Genomic DNA, 12417 nt, shown 5'->3' with positions numbered 1-12417 from the left:
TCCCTCGTGAGTAATTGACCTAGATAAACGTACTCCTTTACAGACTCTAGAGGCTGACTGGCGATCCTGAATTCTTGTTCACTTGCCAGGCTATTGAACATTATCTTTGAATTCTGCATAATAATCTTTAAACCCCACTCTTACACTTTCTGGGTTAAAATCCTGAATAATTTGTTGAAATTCGTCCCCATTGTTGCTGAATAGGACAATGTCATCTGCAAGCAGATCGATTGATCGATAGATTTTGATCGATTATCGATTGGCTATCGATGACTTACTAAGCTTAAGTAGTCCCAAGCATGCTTAGCTAGACTTAGCCAGGCTCAGCTTCGCTAGTTCACAGGGGTATGTGCCATTGCGCTTGGGCCCTTTCTGCACGACCGCCAGGATCGGCCCGCACTTCTTGTGGATGACTAACGTATGGCTTAAACAGCTCCACTGTTAAAACATTTTACACTCGAGTAAGACGTGAAGGCGAAACTTTGTTGCACACTTGGTAATGCACCGTGCCGCATCGTCGCGTTGCTGCTTTCGCAGGTCGGCTTCTTCGTCTCGTTTTCGACACTTAGCTGCGGCTTCGCACGCTCGTATGCGGGATCAGACTCACGCCAACGACGTTTCTCTTCGACTTTGGGTTTCATCCTTTCAGAATCAGAATCAGAATTTTATTATTAACGTGGCACATATTACAAGTATTTAGTATACACAAGGAGGTCCCATAGTCAAAGACTGTATCGGGACCTCCTGTACAAGATCAATTATGATAGTTAACATCTTAAAGCAACAGTAGCAAACACTAAAGTAGTACACAAGCCAAAGATAAAATAGGGTTAACAGAACAAAATACTCAGTAGGTTGTAAAGAATAACAAGGTTTAGCATATCTCCAGAGAACAAGAACAATTGAAAACAAAATAAAAAAATAATCATACGTTTTATTTGCTTCGTTACAATGATAAAGAAATAAAAAGAACGGATGGAAAAAAATTTATCAAATGAACAGGACACAATAAATCTTCTCGTTAGTCTCAACAATAAATGCATTTTTAGTTCTCCTTTAAATTTGTGTAAAGATCTTGAGTTTTTCATTATAAGTGGAAGAGTGTTCCATATTGATATGGAGGTGAATTCTACGGTCTGTTTACCGTAGTTAGTGCCGACTCTTGGTATAAGAAAATTGTTGTTCAAGGCGAATCTGGTGTTACTGTAAATCATCAGGTTAGATGGTGAAAATGTGATCAGTGGTAGCTCGCTATTCAGAAATCTGTAGAAAAAAATACCTAGTTTGTATTTAGTGAGTTCAGAGATGGTAAGAATGTTATTCTCATGTAGTAGAGAATTGGCCTTAGAAAAGCGTAAACTGCAAGTAATTATTCTTATGGCTTGGTTCTGAACTATCTGGAGAGATGCAATATGAGTATTATAGGTGTTTCCCCAACATACTATACCATAAGTAATATGAGAGTGGACAAAAGAATGATAAAGTGAGAGTAATGTGGTACGCGTGAAGTAAGGGCGTGCTTTAATTAACATTCGTATACCGTAAGCTTTTTATTTTTTATGTGAGCTATATCATTTAGATATTTCAGATTACAATCAAGTAGAACGCCGAGAAAAGATGAACATGAGCTTGGAGGAAGACAGTGGGGACCAAAAGTGATAGGCGGAATGGATGTTAAGGATGGCTGATGAGAAGAAAATACAACAAATTTAGTTTTAGTTGCATTAATAAATAACCTGTTCACATTGCACCACCTTAGAAAATTTTCTAAATCAGTATTTAGTTTAGTAATGAGAGAGGAGATATCTTTATGAAAGGTGAATATAGTGGTATCATCAGCGTATAGAATGCATTTTGTGAAAGAGAGACAATTAGGTAGATCATTATTATAAATCAAAAAGAGAAGTGGCACCAGAATAGAGCCCTGGGGCACTCCACCAACGTTAGTAGTTCGCTGACGAGAATACACATTGGAAATAGAAACAACTTGAACTCTGTTATATAAGTAGCTTTTTAGTAGTAAAAAGGCAGGGTCGCAAATGCCAATTGCCTCGAGTTTAGCGAATAGGATATTATGATTTATGCTGTAAAATGCTTGCTGTTAGATCGACAAAAACTGAGGCCGCAAGAACTCCTTCATCGACAAATTTTTTTACTTGGTCAGTAAGATGGATGAGTGCCAGCTCGGTGGAATATCCAGGACGAAAACCAAACTGGCATGAAGAGAGGATATTAAATTTAGAGAGGTATTTCGTTAGCCGTATTTCTATTAGTTTCTCAATGACTTTCCCGAAGGATGGTAGAATACAAATGGGTCTGTAGTTATGTAGTAATGAGCTATCGCCTTTCTTTAGAACTGGGATGACTTCCCCACGCTTAAGTTCACAAGGAAATAAACGAGTGTTGAATAATAAATTAACAATGAATGAAAGTACATCTGAGATTAGGTGCGCAATAATTTGATGTTGGCAGGGTGCACCTCATCAATTCCAGCACTGGTTATTTTTAGATTATATACAAGAGAAGCTATTTCTTCTGGCGTTGTAGGAAATAAAAAGAATGAATGAAGAAGACGGTTCATCTTGACGATCTGTGTGGGAAGACGGTTCATCTTGACAATCTGTGTGGGAGGAGGTAGATTGTTATGATAGAAAAACTGCTGAAAGCCTCAGCTATATCAGGAGGGGATTTGTGCTCTACTCCATCACTTGAAATTCTGGATACCTGATCTAGCATAGTGTTTATCCTTAAAAAGGAGTTAACAATCACCCACTTTCTTGTGTTATTTACTGCCTGTAAAATTTTTTTGCTTGAAATACAGTCGTTTAGCTGTTTTTAGTTTACAGTTAAGCGTGTTATAGAATATTTTATATCGGGCACGTAAGTTCATGTTAAATGGTTGCTTTTTAGTTTTCCAATATAATTTATCCCTTTTGCGCAATGCTGCTAATAAGTACTGCGAGATCCATCGATTGTGAGGAAATGCCACGGTTGTTTTTTGCATTTCTTCTTGGAAGTGAACTGACGTAAGTATGGTACAATTAGTGAAAAAATGCGGAAAAGGCTTTCTGCGGGTCGTTGAGGGTTTTTATTTCTGACCAATTAGTATTAGCAACAGCAGTTATGAAGCCATCTTTGTCCAGAACAAGTTTAGTATGTGAAGGTGGGCAAGGTCGCACATTAGAATTGAAGCGTAAGAGCAGGGGGTAATGATCACTGATGTCGATTTGCAAAAGTTTTGCCTCTAGTGAACAAAGCAAGTTAGAAAGAGCATGATCAATAAGTGTGCCAGTTCCATTCGAGACTTCGCGTGTGGGAACATCAATTAATCAATCATATCTGTAGCTATGGAACAAACTAGTAAAGTTAATAGAGATGGGTGATGTTTCATCGAGTAAATTAATCTTTATATGTCCCATTATAACAGCATTTTTATTTTATGGTGATACAGTATGCAAAATATGATCAAGATTGATACAGAAATCGTTGACTGACGATGAGGGAGAACGGTAAATGCAGCCAAATATAAAATTGTTGTTGTCTTAAGCAAGGAAGCAGTTCTTTTTAATAAACATGAATATTTATTTCATTATTCATCATTAGTACAGAAGGAGGTCCCGGAGTTACAAGGACTGTCAGGGGGACCTCCTATTAGTAATTTAACAATGTAGCAATTAATACATTATGGCAACATAGCAGCCACAGACATCAGAGTACACGAAGTTAATGAAGCAAAAAATCAAGTGCAAGAAAGGTGCTTACAATAATTGAAGTTCAAAATACAAGCAAATGAAATACATACAGCGTATGAATAAATAAATATGTAGTAATTGACACGTTATGAAAACAGGAATGACACATTTCAAATAACACGAGGTTAATGTAACAGATAATTAGAAAGAAATATATGCTTACAATACACAAACTAAACAAGTGTTATATAGACTATGCAACAGAAATTTAAAACATTTAAAAGAAGGAGAAAAAAAGAAGACAAAGGGAGATATAGAATAAAAACTAAATAAAAGCTATCGATACATTAGATAAATACAGAAACATTGAAAACTGGAAAATATTTTTGTACACAATATATACTCATAGCAATGAGTGTAGCCAGTAGTGTCGTTAGTAAAAATGTCTTCGTATTTCTCTTGAATATTATAGTTGTGCGGCAGGCTTTAATATGGGGTGGTAGTTTGTTCCAGTATTTAATGGCCGTAAAAAGGGCACTAAACATTCCATAATTGGTGTTTATTCTTATTCAAGGGAGTAAAAAATTGTTGTTAGAGAAAAATCTCTTATTGTTAGTGTTGGTAAGAGCAGACCTTTAAATGTGTAAACACTAAACTATTAAATGGACAGTTACCGAGTTCCATCCAAACAGATTCACAATTAGTAACGGTTAAGCATAGGTCATGTCTTCTTTGATAAGCAATATTAGAAGAAATATATATTTATTTTTATTTATTTAAGAAGTCCTTACAGGCCTCGTGAGAGGCATTGGGTAAGGGGTGCATCACAAAGAAAAGGAAAACAGCATGCATAATTGGTACATAATATACATGCACGATTAATTGGCATAATAATGAATGATTTCCTGCGTACGCTGGATGATTACACAAATATAACAAAAGGTACAGTTCACATAAGAATAGGCAATGCAATGTCGTATACATCAGAATACAAAAATAGCAATTACAACCAAAAATAGCAATGGACAAATAAACTGAAGGGTTACATCAGTATTGCATAAAAATATATTGGACTGGTGACATTCTAATCGGAGAAAAAAAAAGAAACATAGTAATACAAGAAAAAGAGCAAAGTGATCCCATAAACAAAAAAGCTAACAGAAGGCATATCATGAGGAAACATAAGAAGAAGGGGACACGTATTTTTGTCGAGATTACGCAATGAAATGCGAAATGAGGAGCTGGCGAAATTTCTCAGGATTTTTTTCGGAGACTATGGAATCAGGAATGGCACGAGGAAGGGCCGACCAATTGAATGCGTGAGTGTTTCCGTATATCCCAGTGAAGCTGAGGTGATTATGTAGCCTGCATGATGTGCATGGTGCAAATTCAAGCCGCAAGGGAGATTTCCTATCCGCATGAACGTACTTATGAAGCAGAGATAAAAGAGCGAAGTCACGACGGACACTGAGGGGTGGAAGTGAAATATCCAGTTTTATTTGCGAAATACTACAATTGTATGTATAGTTAGGAGAGATAAACCTTGCGGCCCTATTTTGGACAGATTCTAATAAGCTGGTTAGGCTCTTATGGTAAGGTGACCAGATTGGAGAGGGGAATTCGAGCTGTGGGCGAACAAACGTTTGGAAAGCTAGCTTACGGATGTTGGAGGGGGGGATTTGCGCAGGGTTTGACGTAAGTACCCCAGTGACCTGGCTGCACCACCATGACTGCTAGTTAATCTATTGCAGTATTCGGATTTATAGTTAGGGAAGCAATACAGATTTTTGTCGTTGTCAGATAACCAAGTTTCAGTTATGGCAATTAATGAAAATGAACTGGTTAGCGATGCGAGAAAATTATCGATGGCATCGAACTGTTTACGAAGACTCATCGCGTTAAAATGAATGATGGAATGAAATCCGTTTACGAAAGAGTTCACTTGATCGGGTTTCAGTGGAAAAGCCATAATTGTTTCGCCATAATCGACGAAACAATTAGCTTTACAGCAGCTATTTGACAAGTACCAAGAATCCATTCACGTCTACACGGGCGGTTCTCTAATCAAGGAAAGTGCGATTACAGCGTATGTCATAGCATCCATACAGCTAGCGTACGCTTGTCGGCTATAGACGCACATCGTCGCCAACACTAGCGGAATTAGTGGCGATTCTCCAAGTCACTTATTTTATGAAAACGTATGAGATGCTAAAAAGTGGGCAATTTGTACGCACTCGGATTTAGCGGGATTTAGAATTTGTATGGTTTCGGGTTTAGCATGTCTTGAAAATATTGATCACGGCCAACTACACGCAATAATAACAAACGCAGTACTCAAGAGTTTAACTCAGGCTACTGATAGAAAACATGAAGTGATATTACAGTGGGTCCCGTGACATGCTGGTAAAACGGGCAAGAATTAGCGGACTTTTTGGCATAACCGGCCCAAAAAGATGCAGAAATTCCACCCATTCCTTTATTACCAATGGAAGAACTTGTGCATGTCAAGCTGGTTCAATGAAAGGACTAACGAATTGATTCATTACGAAGTGAACTCTCAACTCAAACAGCAGCTGGATGTAGAACTATCGAAAATTACCGAGACACTAAAGCAATCGACTGCACCTTGGGACACCATATACAAAACAGTTTCTATGTTGCATAAAGCGGGATTCTTCCCCGGCTTGCTCCTGTGGCAACGATGATAACGATGTTCGCCATCTACTCCTCGAATGACCAAGATACGCGACGCGTTGACGGAAGCTATAACAAAAGCTACACTCCATTGATCAGCACCGACCTTTCTTACTCGTAAAATTGCTGGACCCATGGCTGTCGAAAATAACAGAGCGAGAAGCATTGAACACATTCGAACACTTTTGCGAAGTTACAGGCATTCTAAACAATTGCTAGATATTGCACTGAATAGTCATTCAATGTAACTACAACTACCTTCTATAATTTGCAATTATTAGCGCTTGCATATTACGTCTTATACTCTTTTGCATTCTGTGCTAAAGCTCACCTTTAACTGTCACACGGTGTGCGTGCATTATTTCAACTCTGTCGAATTCTTCACCTGTTTAAATGCTCATCACAGTCTACACCGTGGACGCTTTTGTGCGTTTGCGACTGCTTACAAACTCATTATGGTGCCACTTGCCCTTGTCGTTTATATGTTTATGTGCGTGGGTGTATATGACTGTGGGCTCTGGTTGTTTGGTCCTAAGACGCTGTTTCTTTTCCTACTCTTACTACATATTTTTAAGGGTGTTTCTGAAATGCGAACAGAGTAGTCGTCCCCATTTTAGGGTGACAACATCTGTTTCTTTTATTTTCATCTCAATAAAAGAAAAAAAAACGAAAGAATAATCGACTGCCGTCCATTAGAAAGAAGGAAGAAAGTAGTCAGCCTTTGGTTTGATATTTTTGTAAATAGCGTTTTATCAGAAAGAAAGCTTTAGTTGGAAGTTAGCGCTTGTATAGTCCCAGCGGGAAAAGATTAGCGCCAGTGACTGGTGGCCGGAGCGGCACATTCCATTTTCCAAAATAGGGGTGGCCGTCAGAAAGCGTGTCGTGCTTTTGCCGCTCCGGCCGCCAGTCACTTGTGCTAATCTTTTTCCGCTGGGATTGTGCAAGTCATTTCCTTTCTGTCTCGTCCTTTCTTTGTTTCCGCGCTACGAAGTGACATCATGGAATGCCAACTAGCCCGACCTCTAATATTATACTTTTACTTCTTATGATGATGACTGAGCCCGTATGCTGTGTATTCATTAGTATTTTTCTATCGCTCGACTTCTTGTCATGTTTACTGGAGAGGGTTCGCGTCGCCTTGTTTTATTCAAGGATAGCATGAAGCCTATTAATGGTGTACGCCAAATATCAATGAGAAAAAAGGCCAAACCAATCCAGCAGTTTAAAGCTAACGAGTTCTTTTCGTAGACACCAGTGGCTAGTTCAGTTAAGAGAAGGAAAAAAGAAGTCGCAGTTTCACCCGAAAGTTGAAACATTTCGATTGCAAAGTATTACGCAAATACGCCAAGCAACGTTGGAAGTTTTATCGGCCGTATAAATTGCAGTAAACACTCGCCTAGTACTTATGTTAACAACAATGGTGTCACACCTGTCCGGGCAAATATGAACAGATCTCACGCGATGAGCGCGCAACCTCGCTATCACAGCTCTGGCCGGATAAATAGTGGCAGCAGCGGCGAGCGAAATGCTTTTCCTGCTGCCTCTCGCTTCAACGTGAACCAGGCGCCGGAGAATACAGCGCACTCGAAGTCATCAGCCCTATCTGCACGCTAGCTTTATAAGCACCACAGATTGCCTCCAAGAAAGGGCGCCACTAAGCTCCGCTCAGCCGCACCACTCGTAGCCGCGGCGGGGCTTGAAGAGATACGTACTATACCTTCCTCCCTTTTTCCCCTCCTAGCGCAGTAGTCGGATACTCTGCCATTGAGCCACGCAAGTGCTCGCTATCTGGGAGCGGAAAAATGCCCCATAAACGCGCCATAGTGCGTGAGGAGACACGATGATGATGATAATAATTTAATTGCATTCTCTGTGAAACGGAGCTGTTGCAAGTGGTCACCGAGCCTGCTTGATTTAATAAGGTATGCTGTACACGTTTTTATCGGAAATTTCTGTATACATCTCCATAATCTCTTTTTTCTTTCAAAATCTTCCTTGTGCCGCTACATATGACTGTAAGGGATCCAGTCGTATCAATCTCTTTACTGATTTTTTTTTTCACCAATACACGCGATGTGACATGCGCGCTGCGTAGCGTCGATACGTGCATATTTTGCATTGCAGTTGCATATTATTGGACCAGGTAGGACGCCATGTAGCAGATGCACAGGTACTAGGCAGAAGGTTTGAGGAAGAAAAACGAATTTTAAAGAGTTGTATACATGAATGGTAGAAAAAATATATGTGTACCTGATTAAATCAAGCTGGGTAGTTCTCTACAAATCATCGTCATCATTAGCATCGTATTCTGCCACTTGTTTTGCGATGCGAGATGCGCGCCGCGTAGCGTCTATACGTGCACCCTTTCCATTGGAGTAGCAAATTATTGCACCAGGAAGCACGCCATGCAGCAGTTGCATAGGTAGCGTTACAAGGTAGATGTAGAAGTCTCGAGGAAGAAAAAGATTATGGGCATGTATATATATTGATATAATGAAAACCGTGTATGGCATAACTGATTAATTCAAGCAGGCTGGGTGACTGTCACCGTCCCGTTTCAAAGGGAATGCCATTATATCATAATCATCAACAGCATTGTATCGCGCCATTTGACACGCCATCTGACATGCGTGCCGCGTAGTTTGGATAGGAATAAAATTTGCTTTGCAGTTCGGTAATATTCCACCACGTGTCCCGACATGTAGCAGTTCCATATAGTAGTTGCATGCTGCATATAGCTCGACCTGGTTAACACAAGCAGGCTAGGTGACTATTTGTCACCACCCCATTTTAAAGATGCCAATAAAACATCATCGTCATCAACAACCACAATAACGTCCCGTGCCATGGGTCAAGAGATGTGAGATGTGCGCCACGTATTCTGGATACCTCTTTGGTACACGTTATGGTGCCTCCTCGCAAAGTACGAACCGCTGCTGCAGAAGCGAATCGTAGAGCTACGTGCGCGGCTACAACCAGGTATCATCAGGCTCAGTAGACTGCTGTGCAGAGAGCAGTACAAGCCGCAGCTCGCCGTTGATGCCGGGCGGACAGTTCAGATCGTTCTTGTGAAAATGAGACGGAGAGACTTCGCCGCGAAGACTCTGTTGTGCGTGGTGCCGAAATTAAAGCTACTCTGGAGCCGCTCCTCCAGCTTCCGCTGTGACTGTGCTGCGCGTGCCGCGCAGGCATGCGACTTCTTTTGCTTTTATTGCGATAGCAATTAAATGGACACTCCAGGAATTTCTGCCGTCACCGTGAGGTACTGTATCAAGTCCGATGGTGATAAAATCGTCGCCGCGCGCCGTATGTATCTGCGAGTGAAAACGTACGAGGGTGAGCCGGTAATCGCGGCTCAATCCCGCGCACGCAAGGAAGGGAAGCGGGAAGGAAGCGTGCCATCTTTCAGTCGCGGGAAACGTTCCAGGGGCAGGGTAGGGAGGGGAGAGGGTGCTCTACTCTGGGCGGCCGCGAAATCACAGCGCACGGTGGACTGTGTCCCCGACGTGGATGGCTTTCAAGATGCAGCGGCCCGCGCGGGCGCGCACGAGGGGCCGTCCGCATAGAAACGCGATTATAGATATAGGCCGACGTAGTGTGCGGGCTTTCGCGCGCTAACGATACGTCGGACTATATCCGCGCCTCAAGTGGTTTGCTCGTGCACATTGCTTTGCTTAAGTGGTTTGCTGGTGCATAATGCTGAACATTTGGTGGAACATGCATACCTTAATGAAATTAGGTATTGGATCCTTCAAAGCGAAGTTTTCTTTGCCTTAATGTTGGTGATTTTGCGTGTTGCCGTCGCCGTTGGTTGTCCTGCCGTGTAGAAACTGTCGCTATAGGGGATACGATCATTTCCGCGTGGTTTTGCAAAAATTTGGTGCGGACGTGTCCGCGTTTACTGCCAATAATGTTGATGCCGCCATGCCAAGCTCGTTGTCTGTTCACAATGTCGGGAACGCTTCGGTCGTCTTTCGACGCGTGCAGTGCTGAGTCTCGCGAAATTTCGCGAAGGGGATGGCATTAGCGATCGCTCGAGAACATCGCCCAGGAGCGAAACTTACCTCAGCACTGCAAAGTACACCATCGTGGTTGATGCATCGTGTGCACAATAGTTATTCCGCAGATCTTCTTTCCTAAAACAATGAGTGCATGGAATCGATTAGATAAGTGTGTGGCAATTACATCGTCTAATTAAATCATTTTTTTTTGTTCTTGTGAAATAATTATTTCTCAATTTGAGTGATTCAGTATTCAGTATTCAGTCCCCTCCATTTTAATGCATAGAGGTGCTGTGGGTATGACGTAAATAAATAAATAAATAAATAAATAAATAAAATGACCATAAGAGGGCGAGTTTGTCACCGAAATCTATTGCGCATTTGTTATCGTGATGCATCATTTTGTCTTGCGAGATCGTCATCACCAGAGCTTCATCATCACCAAAGGAAAAGTAGTTCAATTGAAGCTCATGATAACCACAAATATCAAGTCACGAAATATGGTTGAACATCAAACAAGAAAGCAGAACAACCTTGCGAATCTGATCCTCATCTATACCGTGTAAATCACAAAATGCATCTTCATTGAACAATCATAAAATGTACAGTTTGTTATTAAAAAAATTTTAAAAATCAGACAATTTAACGCAACATTTCAGCTTGTACACTTTATCCCAGCTTTTTGGATATGTGTGACATGATTTAGCTTAAATCGGCGGTATTTCACCGCTGCTGAATTTGTTTCATGTAAGAAACGTGGCCGTTGCAGTAACTATTTAACCAAATTTTGCTTGGATTTTTGTAGGTAACCAATTTTCTGTACGCGTTGTAGTGGAAGTGATTCCAACTTCTGCAAGTAGTCCTTCCAACCAAGGGAAAAACATTTGTACCAAATATCAACATCAAAAGTTACAAATAAAATATTTTACTCCGTATGACATCAAAAGTATCTCTAGTTGAACCCTGTCGTGCCACTGCAAATATGTTGACAGATGAAAACCTTGTCTGATGCTCACAACGCATTATCTTTAAAAAGGAGCATCTACATAACACTAATAGCTTGTTTTCTCTGAATACATTACTATTATAATTCAAATCATTCTTAGGTCACCGTGTGCATGCGTCAGCTAAGTATCAGCTAAGAATTAAACAGCTGCAGCGTTCAGGATACCTCATTCTGCTGAAGTGAAGGAACGTTATTTCCGTTTAATGCGTGAGCATTCTTTGCCGCGTACCCCAGCAAGAACTCTCCGTTCCTTGGAGCCTTACATATGCGAAATAACTGAATAATTGATCAAGTTAGCGCATGTCATCTTTATAGCAGTGCAATAGTAGACAATTTGAAGCTTTGGAAAAAAAATATAATGGTTTACGTCACCGTCGTCGCGTCAAGGTCGTAACAAAAATAAAAAATATAAAAGCTGTGGTCTGGTGACCAAAAGAAAAAGAAACACGATTGTGGCGGTGTTTGTCTCAGCTGATCCGATTAATCTGAAAAACAAATGCATAATTGGTCAATTTAACACGTATAATTGTTATAATATTGTAATAGTAGATGATTGGTAGCGATGGGTAGACATGCATAAGCTAGCCACATAAGCAAGCAAAAGTGAAGTAGAATCGGAGCAAAAAAATGCTTATGCACTCGTAGACAATTCTCAGAATTTCTGTAGCAATTTTTTTTGCCACGTTCTTTAAAGTACAGCGTATAGATGTCACCGGGAATTTAGGGTTCTTTGATTTAAAATCATGTTAACCTGCATAATACTTGCAAGAAATAAGAAAACTATGCAGCCATAGCCATGTCGCTTATAAAAGGCTGTGAGTCTGTTTTTGCATATTTCATAGGAGAGAAGTTTCATGCTGAAGACAACGAATAGAAACCAATAAAAAAGTAAACATTTGATACACCGATTCTCTTCCTTCTGGTGCATATTATAAATCCTACAGAAGTTGTTTCTGTTCAATATACGTAACAAGCAGCAAAAGTAGCGGGTTTCGTAATCAACAAAAAATATTTACGCGGAAGC

The sequence above is a fragment of the Dermacentor silvarum genome, chromosome 10 (genome assembly GCF_013339745.2).
Source record: "Dermacentor silvarum isolate Dsil-2018 chromosome 10, BIME_Dsil_1.4, whole genome shotgun sequence".
NCBI classification, from domain to species: Eukaryota; Metazoa; Arthropoda; class Arachnida; order Ixodida; family Ixodidae; genus Dermacentor; species Dermacentor silvarum.
This window is presented reverse-complemented; position numbering follows the sequence as displayed.